The sequence below is a fragment of the Rhinopithecus bieti genome, unplaced genomic scaffold (assembly GCF_001698545.2).
Source record: "Rhinopithecus bieti isolate Rb0 unplaced genomic scaffold, ASM169854v2 scaffold_2432, whole genome shotgun sequence".
NCBI classification, from domain to species: Eukaryota; Metazoa; Chordata; class Mammalia; order Primates; family Cercopithecidae; genus Rhinopithecus; species Rhinopithecus bieti.
The window spans coordinates 4,096,276-4,113,594 of record NW_016804136.1 but is presented as its reverse complement, the minus strand read 5'-3'; the positions used below and the strand labels follow the sequence as shown (position 1 = coordinate 4,113,594).

The following is a 17,319-nucleotide window of genomic DNA, read 5'->3' as shown; positions in this document are numbered from 1 at the left end:
TGTAAGGGTGATCAAGCCTTCTGAAATTGCAGGGGAAGTGGGCAGCACAGAAACAGCCCTTAGAAGGCTTTAGAGACAGGTGCTCAACATGGAATTAGTGGGCTTATTCAGGGGCTTCTGGAATCTGCAGTCCCTGTATGTAAAGTTGTGGTTAGGTGTATTTCGTGCCTTTTTTGTTAGAGGGCTCCTCAACTATCACTTCCTCCTAGAGGTCTTCTCTAGCCATCCTATCCAGCCAGAAGCCTCGTCCACAAAATCTTTTTCATCACTCTGTGTGTGTCCTGCAAAGCCTTACTACACCTGTCATTATTACCTTTGTTTGTTTGCTTCAGTCCGTCTATTCCACTAAGGTAAGCTTTCCAAGTGCATAACCCTGGTACTTCCCCAGTGGCTTGAACCTGGTGGGCCTCGTTAGATACTTCCGGAATAAATGACAAGTCCGTGTCTATCAGATTTTTAACAAACTTTATACTCCTCCATCCATCCCGCTCTCCGTCCCCCACTCCACCTCTCGGGCAAGTATTCTCCTCCAGAAATAATTTTAAGGTCATGCGTCTTCATTTTTGAAATGAAGTTTGGGCATTCCGACCACACCCACCCTCCCTCCCTCGCATACTCGTTTCCTAACAGAGCGTTACTCCAGCCCACTTGCCCAAGCCCACCAGGCCGCAGGGTTTAGGGGCAACCAGGGGAAGGGCAGCCCTGAACCGGAACAAGTGTCAGTTCACATTACTGGCACTGGTCCTGGTTCGGAAAGCCTGGGCAGGAACCGTGCGACCCAGAGAAGCCACCCGCCCAAGGCCGCCTCCAGCCTCCGCCCCACCAGCAGCCCAGGGCCCCGCCCTACCGGCAGCCGCGCCTCGCCGCCCTCCCTCCTGCTTGGCCCTAACGGCTCGCAATGGCGGAACAGGGAGCCAGGAGCATCGCCGCTTGGGGAACCTCACCCGCCGGCCCAGGGCTCGGCTCGCTGTCTGACAGCCCCGGGTACTTTGCCCAGCGGGGTGCAAGGCAGGCCTGCAGCAAGCGCCACTCCCGGGCAGGCAGGGCCACAACTGCTTCCGGGTGAGCGGGTCGTCGACCCTGTGGCCCCGCCCATCCTTTGCCTCTTCAGTCGGCCGCTCAGGCTGCGGCTCCTCCCGGGGCCGGTTCCCGCTGTCTCAGCCGCGGCGCAGAGGGCACATCAGCCTGACCGACTAGCCGGCTGCCGGTGCCGGGAGCCGCCGCGTCCATCCCCGCCCGCCTGGCCGGGGGACCCAGGACTGAGTCGTCCAGCTGCGCCCCTAGCCCCAGCGGGCGCCGGGCGGGCGAGCCGCTCTTCGGCCCTTCCCGGACAGCGACGCAGTCGCAGCGCGCGCACTAACGCAGGTAAGTGCCGCTTCTCCTGCCAGCCCGGTGGGAGCAGGGAGCAAGGAGTTGGGGACCTCCCTCCCGGCCTCCGCAGTCCCGTGGGATCCGCGCCGCCTCTGACCTCGGCTGGGGGCCGGGCTTCCCTGGGGACTGGCCGGCCCCCGGCGGGCTCCCGGACTGGGGTCGCCCCCTGCCTGCGGCGTTCTCAGACATCCCGTCTGATTTCTAACGCTCACCCTCCTCCGCGCAGGGGAAAGGTACGTGTTACTCCCACTGTGGGAGAAATTAAATTGGGCAGCTGTCCCTCCGTTTCGGGTGCCCCAGGCGCCTTCTCTTCCTCCCTATACGCCACACTCCAGTTCTGTCCTGGGATGAGCACCCCCAGGGAACGGTGTCAGGACGGTGTAGGGCGTAGCATTTTTTTTGGGAATTTTACTTCTTCCTTGACCTGAGCTGGAGCGCGGGTTTAACAGGCCCTAGCTGGGTTAATACTTGACTAATATGAGGCGTTATTGACACCCAGATTGTTAAGTTATAGAGCTCCAGTCAACCCTGCCTGTGAGTAACCAGCAGGATGCAGGAGGACCTAAGGAAACCCACTTCTTTTTCTTTCTTAGAGAGAAAAAAGTTCAAGTGTTTGCTTTACTTTTTCCACCGTGGGTGATACAAATACAGGCTGCTGAGACATGACTAGATAAATATTGTATCTTAAACCTTAACTCTTAGTAGCTGGTTTTCTTTGAGTTTCCATTTAATAACTCAGCATTTCTACTATAAACAAAAAAATTGTAGAGTGGATTGGTTGACTAAAAATGATATGTAAGGATAAGAGTATTTCTTAATTTTTTTGTGTTGTCATAGTTGGAAGAGAATGTGAATGCAGTAATGGAACAGAGAGGGAGAGCAGGGTGTGTATGTATAAGTTCTTAATCAGTGTTTAAAATAATATTTTTTCAAGATAACTTTTTTTTGGGGGATAAATCTATATGAAAAAGTGCAATTATTGGAGAATGCAGTGTTGCAAATAGAGTTAGTTGGCAGGGACTCCAAGGTTGTTGCGGTTTGAATATCTTGCAGCACTAACCCTGTTTAACCAAGATCATGCTCTGTTTAACAGATACAGAGATAATGACCTAGTATTATAATATACTTATGTAGAAGAAGAATTTCGGAAAGTGTGATTCATTTCGAAGGTAGATCACTCACTTTGTGAATCATTGCTATGAATCTGAAAATTGAAATAGAGAAAAGCTAAGTTCGTGTCTGCCTAATGAGACGGCATTCTTTACTCATTTAATAGAAAGTGTTGTATTATGTTTTGTTAGGTCCGTTGCTGGATATTTATCATCATGAAGAATGGTAATGAAATAAAAGTTGAAGTATTTGCAGAATGCTCGAATTTAGAATAGTCTGTTGGTTTTTAAGTGATTGTTTTGATTTTACCCTTCCCCCCACTTTTTTTTTCCAGATGTGGAAAGATAAATGAAGGGGTCTAGAAGTAAGTGTCAGTGGAAAGGAGAGCTACCATCACTAAGGTACGAAAATGTTCACTGAAAGAATTTGCACTATACAAAATAGTCTTTTGAGTGGAAAGCATCACCCATTTTGTGATTCTGTCTTTAAAATGTAGAATGAAACTACATGAGTTATTATTTAAGTTCTGTTCTAGAAGAAAGTGTGTATTGAAGTTGTGATTGAAATGGATTCACTTTAAACTAGAAATAGCTTTTTATTGCTGAAATGTAATTTGATCATTTTGACTTTAAAATGTTAAGTAAAATAAGGTTGAAATCACAGAGTTCTTGATACCCTTAGCCTTGTTTTTCTTTTCCTTCTGTTGGAGTTCAGCTGATTTTTACCTTGATTTTCATTTATGAAGAACTTTAGCTAGTTATAAAGTAATGACAAGTCTGTCCTGTTGGTCTAGCGTACTAAATTCCTTTACTTCTTTCACTAAATTTTGACATCTTTTTTTACTTTGGATATCCATTATATTCAGAGTGTTCCCTAATGTTGCTTTTGATTTTTGTCCAGCTAATAGTGACTAAAGAGTTTCAGTTCCCTGTGAACACAGATTCCCTTTTGGAAAATCCCTTGTGGAAATCACCGTAACTGACAATCTTGATAGGTAAATATGCAAGGGAAACCTTTCCAGGTCAGGATTTAAGTATCTCCGTAACGAAAGGAAAAGGTGATATGGAGAATGCGTTTGGCAAAGTATTTCTGTCTCTCAAAACAAAAACAAATCTTTATTAGACGTGAATTTAGCAAGAGGGAGGGAGCAATTTCTTGCAAAACTCTTTGTGGATTGTTTAGCCTGTTGCTAGTGTGAGAAGGAACAGAGTTGATGATATATAGAAAAAAATAATTCTTGCAGTGTGTTGGGAATGTTGACGAGGATCATTCAAAATGAAATAAAATTCTTCTGTTTTTATCTTAGGGTCATTATCCATTGCACCTGCAAAATAGAGGCTGTTTCATAGCTTTTTCCTTTTAGGTAGTTGCTTTCCATCTGGAACATCTAAATTGAGAGATGGTCCTTTAATGGGGAAAATATACTAGTTTGTCCAGTTTGCAAATAAAGAATATAATCTGTGATCATCATTTGAAACACAACTTTTGGAGGCCAAGGCAGAAGGAGTGCTTGAGCCCAGGAGTTCAAGACCTGTCCTGGCAACATAGTGAGACCCTGTCTCTGCAAAAAAATTAGTTGGTGGTGTGTGCCTGCAGTCCCAGCTGCTTGTGAGGCTGAGGTGGGAAAGCCACATGAGCTCTGCAGTGAGCCCTGAAAGCACCACTGCACTCCAGCCTGGGAGACAGGGTGAGATTCTGTCTCAAAAATAAATCGATAAATGAAACTCAACTTTTTTTTTTCCTCTTTTTTTTTGAGACAGAGTCTCGCTCTGTTGCCCAGGCTGGAGTGCAGTGGCACAATCTCAGTTCACTGCAAGCTCTGCCTTCCAGGTTCACGCCATTCTCCTGCCTCAGCCTCTTCAGTAACTGGGACTACAGGCGCCCGCCACCACGCGCGGCTGATTTTGTTTTTTTTTGGTAGAGACGGGGTTTCACCGTGTTAACCAGGATAGCTTCGATCTCCTGACTTCGTGATCTGCCCGCCTCGGCCTCCCAAAGTGCTGGGATTACAGGCGTGAGCCACCGTGCCCGGCCAATAAAACTCAACTTTTAAAACTTCAGAAGGAAGGAATTGAACAAAACTTACCTCATAAAGTTTTTGGCTTATAATAAATTATGCTGGACTTCAAAGGAGTCAAACCCTGGGCTAAAAACTGGGTTGATCATGCGTTATACTTTTTCATTAGTTCCGTTATTCATTTATTTTGATGGGGAGGTCAAGAGATAATTCCATTTCAAAGGGAACATATGTATGCATTTGTTTTAGCCTAGTGGTAGGGAGCACAATAGATAAAAGTAGAGATAATTAGGGAGGGAGAAGAAATGGCATTATAGAAGGAGAATGCTTACTTCATAGGTTCAGTAGATGTTTATGGGACTTTTAAAAATTGATAAAACATTTTAAAATGTGGTATATGATGAAAAGAAAGTCTGCTTTCCACCACGAACTCCCAGCCTTTCCTTACCCCAACCCCCAATCCAAGCAACCATATACAATCACATATGTTTAGGAGAAATATACTGTATCTTTCATTCTTATCTTTGACCTATGAAGATATTTTTGTATTTAGCACGTTTCTTACTTTTTTTTAAAGACTGCATGTCTTGCTAGTGTAGATGAACCATAATTTATTCATTTTCCATAATTTATTTTACCATTTTCTACTAACAGATATTTAGGTTGTTTTTAGCCTGCTACAAACACTGCCATAATGAACAATTCATATATAAGTCTTTGCAGTAGTTAGTAAGTGTCTATATAGAGTGTATTTTCAAAGTGTGACTGTAAGATTGGGACTGAAGTTATGAAAAGTTAAAATTATTTCAATCCTATATTGGCTTTATTTATAATGGAATTTCACTTATTTCTTGGGCTTTTGGAAGGGGAAAGGAGCTCTTAATTACTTTGTATTCTTAATCCATCTCTCCATTTAAAAAATATTGCAAGTGTATTTTATCAGGTACTTGAAAACATTTGAGTGTCACGTGATTAATTTTATTTTTATTGGTAAAAGTAGAAATATTGTGGTTTGAAGACTGGTGCTGTCATATAGAAGCATTCATATTTGAAAATAGTTAAATGACTACATCTTATAGTAGGTTGATTGTTTCAGAATTTTATGACCAGTATCAATTAAAAGCATTGTGTATAGTTTAACTTCTTGCCCTGCATAAGTCGGCTACTATATTATTAGTCAGGAAAGAAGTAAACAATCTACCTTCTCTTTTCCTTTACGTTCCACATCCTAATCTATACATGATAAAATAAACCTCTGTGGAGTTTGAGATCCAAAAATCCTCTTGCAAACCATAGTGCTATTGATGGATTACTTTCTCAAGGCAGGAAGTAGGTACAGATTCAATCTTTATTCTGCAAAGTGTTTGTAAACAGAATAAAGGAGGCTTAGGTTTTACATTTTAATGTTATACAGGTTACTTGTGGCCAGGAGGAGGTTCAAGATTCTTTGCCTTTTTGAAATGAGAGAGACACTAGAGACAAAAAAAAAATTACATGCTGAAGGGCTATCGTTTGATGAAGTTGGAACTCGTGAGTGACAGCTTCCCTGGCGTGTGCCCAGGGTCTATTTTGAGGCCTTGTCAAAGCTTGCCTGACAGAACCTACCACATAACCATAATCTGGCCTGGTCCTGCTGCAAGTCAGGAAGGTCTGTGGTTTAGGATCAGTAGCAACCACAGAAGGGGGAGTTGTAAAGGACATTTTGCCTTCAGAAGATTAAGGGTAGGTTTTGGGGTGAATATCTACTTAGACTGTATATCCGAGGATCCAAGTTTTTGCTGCTACCTTCTCCTCCCCTGCTTCTTCCTCTTATTAAGGAAAACTAAGGAGTAAGGGTTTTTGTTTGTTAGTTTGTTTTGAGACAGGATCTCACTCTGATGCCCACGCTGGAGTCCAGTGGTATGAACACAGCTCACTGCAGCCTCAACTTGCTGGGCTCAGGTGATTCTCCCACCTCAGCCTCCCAGGTAGCTGGGACTACATGCATATACCACCACACAGGGCCAATTTTTGTATTTTTTGTAGAGACGGAGTGTCTGCATGTTGCCCACGCTGGTCTCCAACTCCTGGGCTCACGTTGTTCACCCATCTTGGCCTCCCTAATTGCTGGGATTACAAGCATGAGCCACTGCGCCCGGCCAGGAGGAAAGTTTTTAGAAAAATGTGCACAAGAAAGAGCATAAGGATTATGCCAGCATTGATGTTATCTTCTGATTATATGAGAGTGTTTGCCAAAAATCGGTCAAATGTTTTACAATAGGGAAAAAGCATTATTGTTACTGGCATACGGAGGGCCCCAGTTAAAGTAGCAGTCCAATTCAGAGACCTTCATATTTGTCGATAGGATCAAAAGGACTGTTGGAATAATGGACTATTCTACAGGATTATTTTGAATTCAGATAGATAAATTAGCTTCTTCCCAAATTCTCATTCTGTTTTTCCTGTGGTACTATATAGTATCATGAAGTTTTATCTTTAAACTCTTAGTTTGTACTATGTGGTGTCTTATGAAAACCTTGATTTGTTTATACTTAGTGAATGAAACACTTGAGTTTAAAGTTCTTTAACTGATGTCACTTCTTAGGCTAGAAAGCTGTTAAAGAACTTAGTGTTCCACCCTTAGACCAAGGTTCATGTCACCATATTTAACTGCAGCTTTGTATTAAAGTCGAAGATTGTTTGAAGAATTCGGCATGGACTCCTTCACCCCCACTTTTTTGCTTTAGATTAGATTGTGACTGGAGGAAATTTAGTTTTCCTTTGCTGTCAGTTATTTGCGGTTGTTCACATTTATGATGATGAGAATGATGATGATGATAATGTATTTAGGATTCAGTGTGAGGAGAAAGAATAAACTAGTATTTTTCTTTTCTTCCTTTTCAGTTTATTCCCATTATCTTATTTTCCCTTCTCTGTCTCACCCTTGGTTTTATCCCCCGGGGGAAAAAAAAAAAAAAAAAGAAAAAGAAAAGAAATAAAGACACGCAGAGAAAGAAAGTGGTAAAGAGCTGGGAAAAGCCTTGGAATACATATCAGGGTGCTTTCTTAGAGGTGGGCTATAAACATCTTCGTTGAAGAATCATGGATTATCTTTTTCCATTGTCTTCATTTTGAACCCTGTATATCTTAGTGTTCCTTCATTACCACGTTTTAACTACTTTTGATATAACAGGTAACTTTACTGCTTTAGGGAAGCAAATTTAATTTTTATGTTACTGTTCTGAGCATGTTGTTCCTTACATGCCCACTTTCCTAAGTAGAAATATATTAACAGCTAGGAGCAATCTTTTGGCTTTCTGTTTTGTAAGTTAGAGTATACTGTACTGTATGCAGAGGATTAGGATGTTAAAATATTTATTTCCCTGTTAAATGGCTTAAATCATGAACAAACTGAATATATAGCATTGCCTTTTTTAAGAAGTAAGTATCCCAGTTAAGTGACCCAAGGATTATAGGACTAAATATAGAAAAAAATTCAGTTTTAGATTAGATTTTTTTTCCCTTGTCACAGATAATGCTGTATCTAGGTGAACAGTCAAGGAAATGAGAGGCCATTGTTCTTGTTGTCTTGCCAGATTCAGCCTTTGCAATCAAATAAAGTTTGTTTTGTTTTTAAAATTGTGGTAAAATATAGATAATATAAAATTTACTCTGTTGACCTTTTTAAAAAATATTTTTATTATGGTAAAATACAGTCGTTTGTTGCTTAATGACAGGAATATGTTCTGGGAAATGCATCATTAGGTAATTTTGTCACGCAAACATCATAGCGTGTACTCACACTAACCTGGACAGTATAGCCTACTACGCACCTAGACTATATGGTATAGTCTGTGGTTCCTAGGCTATAAACCTGTGCAGCGTGTTACTGTACCGAATACTGTAACTGTAGACAATTATAACACAATGGTAAATTTTTGTGTATCTAAACATAGAAAAGATACAGTTAAAATATGATATAAAAGATTAGAAAATAGGCCAGGCATGGTGGTATGCAGCTGTAATTCCAGGTACTCAGGCTGAGGTAGGAGGATCACTTGAGATCAGGAGTTCTAGGCTGTAGTGTGCTATAAGCACACCTGTTAATAGGCACTGCGTTCCAGCCTGGGCAACATAGTGAGGCCCCATCTCTTAAAAGGGCACACCTGTATAGGACAGCTCCATTATAATCTTATGGGACCACTGTAATATGTGTAGTCGATTGTTGACTGGAACATCCTTATGCCGCACATGACTGTATACATAACTTAAAATTTATCATTTAAGCCATTTTTAAGTGTACAATTCGGTGGTATAAAGTACATTTACATTATTGTGTAACTATCACCTCTATCTATGTCCATAACTTTTTCGTCGTCCCAAGCAAGCTCTGCCCATTAAACAGTATCACCTCATGCTCATAGCCCTTGGTAACCATCGTTCTACTTTTTGACTCTATGAATTTGTCTACTGTAAGTACCTCGTATAAATGGAATTATGTAATAGTTGTCTTTTGTGTCTGGCTCATTTCTCTTAGCATGATGTCTTCAAGATTCATCCATGTTGTAGCATGTATCAGAATTTCATTTGTTTTAAGACTGAATAATATTCCTTTGTGTGTTTATACCGTATTGTTTAATCACCTATTGATAGTTGGGTTGTTTCCATCTTTCTTTGGGAATAATGCCACCATGAATATGAGTAAACAAATATCTGTTCGAGTGCCACATTCAATTCTTTTGTGTATGTACCTAGAAGTGGAATTACTAGTAATTTGATAGTTATCAAATTTTATTTGGTAATTCTATGCTTAATATATTGAGGAACCACTATACTATTTTCCATAGTGGCTACACCATTTTACATTACCACCAGCAATGCACAAGGGTTCCAATTTCTGCACATCCTTGCCAACACTTGTTATTTTCTGTTTTCTTATTGATTGATTTTTATTTATGTCGAGCCAGGGTCTCACTCTGTCACCAGGACTGGAATGCGGGGCCCGACCACAGCTCACTGTAGCCTTGACCTCCCAGGCTCAAGTATTCCTTTCCACTTCAGTCTCCCGAGTAGCTGGGAGCACAGGTGTGCACTGCCATGCCCGGCTAATTTTTGTATTTCTTGCAGAGACGAAGTCTCTCCATGTGGCCCAGGAGGGTGTCAAACTCCTCAGCTCAAGTGATCTGCCAGCCTTGGCCTCCCAAAGTGCTGGGATTACAGGTGTGAGCCATTGTGCCTGGTCCTGTTTTCTTTTTTTCTTTTTTTTTTGAGATGGAGTCTTGCTCTGTAGCCTAGGCTAGAGTGCAATGGTGCAATCTTGGCTCACCGCAACTTCTGCCTCCTGGGTTCAAGCAATTCTTCTGCCTCAGCCTCCCAAGTAGCTGGGACTACAGGCACCTGCCACCACACCCGGCTAATTTTTGTATTTTCAGTAGAGTCAGGGTTTCACCCTATTGGCCAGACTGGTCTTGAACTCCTGACCTTGTGATCTGCCCACCTCGGCCTCCCAAAGTGCTGGGATTACAGGCGTGAGCCACTGCACCTGGCCTGATTGTGCCTGGCCCTGTTTTCTAACAGAAAAAAGTCTATTATTTTTAAAATAAAATCTCTAATAGGGTACTATCTCACTGTGGTTTTGATTTGTATTTCCCTGGTGATGAGTGATATTGTGTATCATTTCTTTTTTGCTTTTCTTTTCTTTTGTTTCTTTTTTTTTTTTTTTTTTTTTTTTTTTTTTTTTTTTGACAAGATTTTGCTTTGGCACCCAGGCTGGAGTGTAGTGGCACAATCATGCCTCACTGCAGCCTCGACCTCCTGGGCTAAAGTGATCCTCCCACCTCAGCCTCTCCAGTAGCTGGGACCACAGCACAGGCATATACCACCATGTTCAGCTGATTTTCTTTTTTTTTTTTTTGAGACAGAGTTTTGCTCTTGTTGCCCAGGCTGGAATTCAATGGCATGATCTCTGCTCACTGCAACCTCTGCCTCCTGGGTTCAAGCGATTCTTCTGCCTCAGCCTCCCAAGTAGCTGGGATTACAGGCATGTGCCACCACGTCCAGCTAATTTTGTATTTTTAGTAGAGACGGGGTTTCTTCATGTTGACCAGGCTAGTCTTGAACTCCCGACCTCAGGTGATCCGCCCACCTCAGCCTCCCAAAGTGCTGGGATTACCGGCATGAGCCACTGTGCCCCACCTCTTTTTTTTATATTTTGTAGAGACACATTGCCCAGGCTGGTCTCCAACTCCTGGGTTTAAGCAACTTTGTCCAGGCTGGTCTCCAACTGCTGGGCTCAAGCAGTACTCCTGCCTCAGCCTCCCAAAGTGCTGGAATTACATATGTTGAGCCACCAGGCCCGGCTGAGCATCTTTTCATGTGACCATTTGTGTATCTTGTTTGAAGAAATGTCTACTTATGTCTTTTATCTTTTTAATTGGGTTTTTGTTGTTGCTTAGTTGTAGGAGTTCTTTATATCATTCCTTTATCAGCAATATAATTTGCAAATTTTTTTTTTATTCCATGGGTTGCCTTTTTACTTTTTGATAGTGTGCTTTGATGTATGCAGTTTTTATTTTATTTTAAGATGGAATCTTGCTCTGTCACAGCTTGGAGTGCAGTGGCCCAATCTCAGCTCACTGCAACCTCCACCTCCCGGGTTCAAGCTATTCTCCTGCCTCAACCTCCTGAATAGCTGGGATTACAGGCACACGCCACCATGCCTGGCTAATTTTTGTGTTTTTAGTAGAGACGGGTTTTAACCATGTTGGCCAGGCTGGCCTTGAACTCCTGACCTCGTGATCCGCCTGCCTTGGCCTCCCAAAGTGTTGGGATTATAGGCGTGAGCCACTGCGCCCTGCCCAGAGTTTTTAATTTTGATGAAATCCAACTTACCTTTTCTTTTGTTGCTTGTGCTTTTGATATTATGTCCAAGAAATCATAGCCAAATTCAATATCATGAAGTTTTTCCCATATATTTTCTCCTACGAATTTTATGGTTTTACCTCATTTGTTTAGGTCTTTGATCCATTTTGAGTTTTTTCTTTTTTCTTTTTTTGGGACAGAGTTTCTTTCTTGTCGCCTAGGCTAGAGTGCAATGGTGCAATCTTGGCTCACTGCAACCTCCACCTCCTGGGTTCAAGTGATTCTCTGGCCTCAGACTTCCAAGTAGCTGGGATTACAGATGCCTGCTGCCACGCTCAGCTAATTTTTGTATTTTTAGTAGAGACAGGGTTTCACTGGTCAGGCTGGTTTTGAACTCTTGACCTCAGGTGATCCACCTGCCTTGGCCTCCCAAAGTGCTGGGATTACAGGCATTAGCCACCAATCCCGGTCCCTGAGTTAACTTTTCTATATGGTGTAAGGCAGTGATCCCCAACCTTTGTGACACCAGGGGCCAGTTTTGTGGAAAGCAGTTTTTCTGTGGATGGGGTGGGGTGGGTGGGGCATGGTTTAGGGATGAAACCATTTGTTCTCAGACGATCATCAGGCATTAGATTTTCATAAGAACGCACAATCTAGATCCCTCACATGGCACAGTTCACGATAGGGTTCGTGCTTTTTTTTTTTTTTTTTTTTTTGAGACAGAGTCTTGCTCTGTCACCCAGGCTGGAGTGCAGTGATGCAATCTTGGCTCACTGCAAGCTCCGCCTCCCAGGTTCACGCCATCCTCCTGCCTCAGCCTCCCGAGTAGCTGGGACTACAGGCGCCTACCACCACACCTGGCTATTTTTTTTGTATTTTTCGTAGAGACGGGGTTTCACCGTGTTAGCCAGGTTGGTCTTGGTCTCCTGACTCCGTGATCCGCCTGCCTCGGCCTCCCAAAGTGCTGGGATTATAGGCGTAAGCCACTGCACCCGCCCGGCTGCAAGACAGTCTTATATAATGTAGCATAGTTGTGAGAGTAACATCCTATATAACCTTTGCCATATTCTGTTGGTTAGAAGTAAGTCACAGGACTCACCTACATTTATGGGAGAAGTAATTATACAAAGGTGTGAACACTAGGAAGGGGCATTAGGGTGGGGAACCACCTTAGAATTTGTCTACCATAACTGAATACAAAATAGCATGTTTTAGAAACTTTTTTTTTTTTTTGAGATGGCATCTTGTTCTGTCGTCCAGGCTGGAGTGCAGTGGCATGATCTTGGCTCACTGCAACCTCCACCTCCTGTCTTCAGTTTTCCCACCTTAGCCTCCCATGTGGCTGAGATTGCAGGCACCTGCCTCCATGCCCGGCTAATTTTTGTGTTTTTGGTAGAGATGGGGTTTCACCCCATGACCAGGCTGATCTCGAACTCCTGACCTCAGGTGATCTGCCCACTTCAGCCTTCCAAAGTGCTGGGATTACAGGCGTGAGCCGCCGTGCCCAGCCATATTAACCAATTTTTGTTTAAAAAATGATGTTATTAAAATAGGAGTATCTTTAGATGGTGGGGCTTACTGGTGGTTTTATTGTTTTGCGTTTCTTCACTGTTTCATCCCACTTTCCCTTCCTGCAACATTCCAGTTTTGAAATTTTAAAATAATAGTTGGTGTTTTCATTATATTGAAATAAATATTGTATACTGATCAGCCATGTAGTATATCATACTTGTTTCCTTTCTTGTTTAACTTTGTTTTTTCAGGGAGTTAAAATTTGACTTTGACATTTGCATAATTTTCTGTTTACCTGTTGCTTTCCCCCCTAAATGCTCCAACAGATTTTTCAAGAGTCTTTATCTGTCTTGTCTGTTTATGTATCTATCTATGTGTCTATCCATCCATCCATTCTAGCTTATAACATCAATTAATTTATAAGTTATAAAACTAATTTATTTTGTGTAAAATAATTAGTTGTGAACTATAGAGAAATATAAAACAAAAATACAGTTTTAGGAAGAGTAATACATGTTCCACCTGTGATCTCATTACCTAGGTCAAGAAATTACATATTACAGTTATCCTAGAAGTTTCCTCAAGATATCCTTTAATGGCACCCCCTCCCTCCCAGGAAATCACAAGCCTATTTTAACACATTACTCATTCTCTTGGGACCATTCTCTGCTCAAGCCTGCAATATCCTCCATGTCCATACATGTATTTTTGGCCAAAATGTTTAATTTTGAAAAACTGAAAAGCTCTACTACCTCTCTGAGTCTGTTAGTCAGGATAGGCTGAACTACTTTAGTGAATAATTACCAAATCAGTGGTTTTTAACACAAAGTTTCTCACTCACATCTTTGCTGTGAGTTGAAAAGCAGTGACAGAGTGGTAGTCTATTCCACAGAGTCGTTGAGGGACTCAGGCTGCTTTCGACTAGTGATTCTACCGACCCCTGGGGCCTCAGAGACTTTGAGTTTCCTACATCTGGCTGGCAGATGTGCGGACAAAGAGAGGGACTGTGGTAGATTGCATGGAAAGTTTGGTGGCCCCAGGCCAGGATGTGGTATACATCAGTTTTGTCCACATTCCACTGGTTAGAACTGAGTCAAATGGCTACACTTAACTGCAAAGAAGGAAAGGGAAAACGCCTTGGTGAACAATAAGCCAATCTCTGCCATGGTATGTATCCCTAAGAAGTATATCATTTTGTTTTGGAAAGCTGAATAGCAAGCATCAGCTGAGGCTGTGAAAGGAAAGGTGCATACTGCTGCTATTAGATGAAAGCTCCCAGAAGATAAGCTGAAAAGAGTCTTCCTTGATCCTTTTTGGCAAGTCATTGGGAAAGTTTGTTAGTGAGTCTGGAGAAACACAGGCTCACCATAGTCAGGGAATCTGGCGAAACTTAAGTGTTTACAGGATACTATGGTAAATATCTAGAAGAAATGTTATTGGGAGAGTAGATTGCTCTATGTGGTTTTGCTTCTAAGCTAAGCTCATCATGCTCTAGCTCTCAAGAATAAGGAAAAGCAAAACACGTCTGTGCTGTGAAATAAGGCTTCAGCCCATCTAGGCTCCAGGAACTTCATCAACACGGGGTCAAGACAAACTAAATTCTAATGAAAACCTGGACCAGGCACATCTCATGTTAAATGGATGTGCCCCAAAGGCTGTGGGGATTTTGGTAATGACAGTCCTTCATTGTGTCTCTTGAGTCATATTGCTCTAATCTGTAGCTTTCTTTCTGAGATACCTATTATTCTTGTGGAGATTCCCTTTTGCCCCTCTTCTGTGTTTATTTCCTGTATGCTAAGTTCCCCTCTCTGTTGATTTTTCACTTTCACTTGGTGAAGCCTATCTTCTGGTAGCTTAGTGACAAAGAGTGTAAAAGAGGTAAATTTTTGAGGCCTTTCATGTCCGAAAATGTCTTTAATAATCAAGTATGAGAAATAGAGGGATTTGACTGATACAGGCTACTTATAGATCATCTATAATTTTCCTTCAGGAGTTTGAAGACATCACTCCATCGTCTTCTTATTTCCAGAATTACTTTTGAAAGTCTTGAAGCCATTCTTTTTTTTTTTTTTTTTTTTTGAGACGGAGTCTCGCTCTGTCACCCAGGCTGGAGTGCTGTGGCCGGATCTCAGCTCACTGCAAGCTCCGCCTCCCGGGTTCACGCCATTCTCCTGCCTCAGCCTCCCGAGTAGCTGGGACTACAGGCGCCGCCACCTCGCCCGGCTAGTTTTTTGTAGTTTTAGTAGAGACGGGGTTTCACCGTGTTAGCCAGGATGGTCTCGATCTCCTGACCTCGTGATCCGCCCGTGTTGGCCTCCCAAAGTGCTGGGATTACAGGCTTGAGCCACCGCGCCCGGCCGAAGCCATTCTTAATCCTTGATGTGTGGCCTGACTTTCCCACCCCAGGGAAAGTTGTAAAGTCATCTTTGTTCTCATTGTTTAAAATTCACTAAGATATACCTTGGTGTGAACTCAGGACTTGTGTTGAACACTTTGGGCCCTTTTAGTCTGGCAACTCATGTTCTTAACTTCTGGGAAGTCATTTTATTAATAATTTATTTTTGTTTTCTCTTTCTCTCTCTCTCTTTTCTTTTTTTTTTTTTTTTTTTGAGACAAGAGTCTCGCTTTGTCACCCAGGCTGGAGTACAGTGGCGCCAACATGACTCACTACAACCTTGACCTCCTGGCCTCAAGTGATGCGCCCACCTCAGTCCCCACCACGCCTAGCTAATATTTGTAGTTTTTGATAGAGATGAGAGGAGGTTTTGCCATGTTGCCCAGGCTCGAACTCCTGAGCTCAAGGGATCCGCCCGCCTTGGCCTCCCAAAATGTTGGGATTACAGACATGAACCACCACACCCAGCCTGTTTTCTCTTTCTCTAGTTAGTTGAACGTTGGTCCCTCTGGACTGATACTTTAACCTTATATATTTTTCTTTCTTATTTTCTACCTCTCTCTCTCTTTTTCTTTTTTTCCTGTTTTCTGTCAGACTTCCTGAACTTTATTTCCCGAGTTTTCTAAAACTAATTTTTTTATTGAGGTACTATTCATGTATCATAAAATTTACCCCTTTAAAGTAGTGACCTTTTCAGTGGTTTTTTAGTGTAGTCACAAAGTTGTGCAGCCATCAGCACTAATTCCAGAAGGTTTTCATTACCCCCACAAAGAAACTTCATACCATAGCAGTCCTCTCCATTTCCTCTTTACCCGAGACTGTGGAAAGCACTAGTCTATTATACTTTCTGTCCTTATGGATTTACCTGTTCTGGACATTTTACATAAATGAAGTTATTCAATATGTAGTTTTTGTGTCTGGCTTTTATCACTTCTCATGTTTTCAGGATTTACCCTTGTTGTATGTAGCACGAGTCAATACTTTATTCCTTTTGTTTTTTGTTTTTTTATTTCTTGAGACAGTCTTGCTCTGTTGCCCAGGCTGGAGGGAGTGTAGTGATGCGATCTTGGCTCACTGTAACCTCTGCCTCTTGGGTTCAAGCGATTCTCATGCCTCAGCCTCCTGAGTAGCTGGGATTGCAGATGCGTCCCACCACGGCTGGCTAATCTTTTTTTTTTTTTCAGGTGGGGTTTCACCATGTTGACCAGGCTGGTCTCCAACTCTTGACCTCAAATGATCCCCCTGCTTTGGCCTCCCAAAGTGCTGGGATTACAGGCATGAGTCATCCCCGTAATGCCTGTAATGCCACATTTGCTTATCTATTCATCAGCTGATGGACATTGGGATTGTTTTCACTTTTGGCTGTTAGGAATAATGCTACTGTGAATATTCAGTTACAAGTTTTTGTGTGGACATAAGTTTTCAATTCTCTTGAGTATGTACCTAAGAGTGGAATTGCTGATTTCTATTATGTTTTTAATTTCTGCTATCATGTTTTAATTTGCAAGATCTTGTATTCTCTGAATTTTTTTTTTTTTTTTTTGAGGCAGAGTTTTGCTCTTGTTGCCCAGGCTTTAGTGCAATGTCATGATCTTGGCTCACTGCAACCTCTGCCTCCTGCGTTAAAGTGATTCTCCTGCCTCAGCCTCCTGAGTAGCTAGGATTACAGGCGTGTGCCACCACGCCCAGTTAATTTTGTATTTTTAGTAGAGATGGGGTTTCACCATGTTGGTCAGGCTAATCTCGAACTCCTGACCTCAGGTGATCTGCCTGCCTCGGCCTCCCAAAGTGTTGGGATTACAGGCTTGAGATACTGTGCCTGACCCTATTCTCTGAATTTTTTTTTTTTTTTTTTTTAGAGACGGAGTCTCGCTCTGTTGCCCAGGCTGGAGTGCAGTGGCTGGATCTCAGCTCACTGCCAGCTCCGCCTCCTGGGTTTACGCCATTCTCCTGCCTCAGCCTCCCGAGTAGCTGGGATTACAGGTGCCTGCCACCTCGCCCGGCTAGTTTTTTTTTTGTATTTTTTTAGTAGAGACGGGGTTTCACCGTGTTAGCCAGGATGGTCTCAATCTCC

The 17,319-nt window shown here is 42.5% G+C and overlaps 1 protein-coding gene across 1 annotated transcript in view; it reads left to right on the top strand.

Moving 5' to 3' along the window:
* The first annotated feature begins 611 nt into the window (after positions 1-611).
* Positions 612-17,319, top strand: part of LRRFIP2 (LRR binding FLII interacting protein 2) — a 135,152-nt gene continuing 118,444 nt past the window's right edge. Inside the window, exons 1-2 of the mRNA XM_017865726.1 lie at positions 612-1,365; positions 2,816-2,882. The gene's annotated coding sequence lies outside the window, so the exon portion shown is untranslated. The remainder of the gene's footprint in view (positions 1,366-2,815; positions 2,883-17,319) is intronic.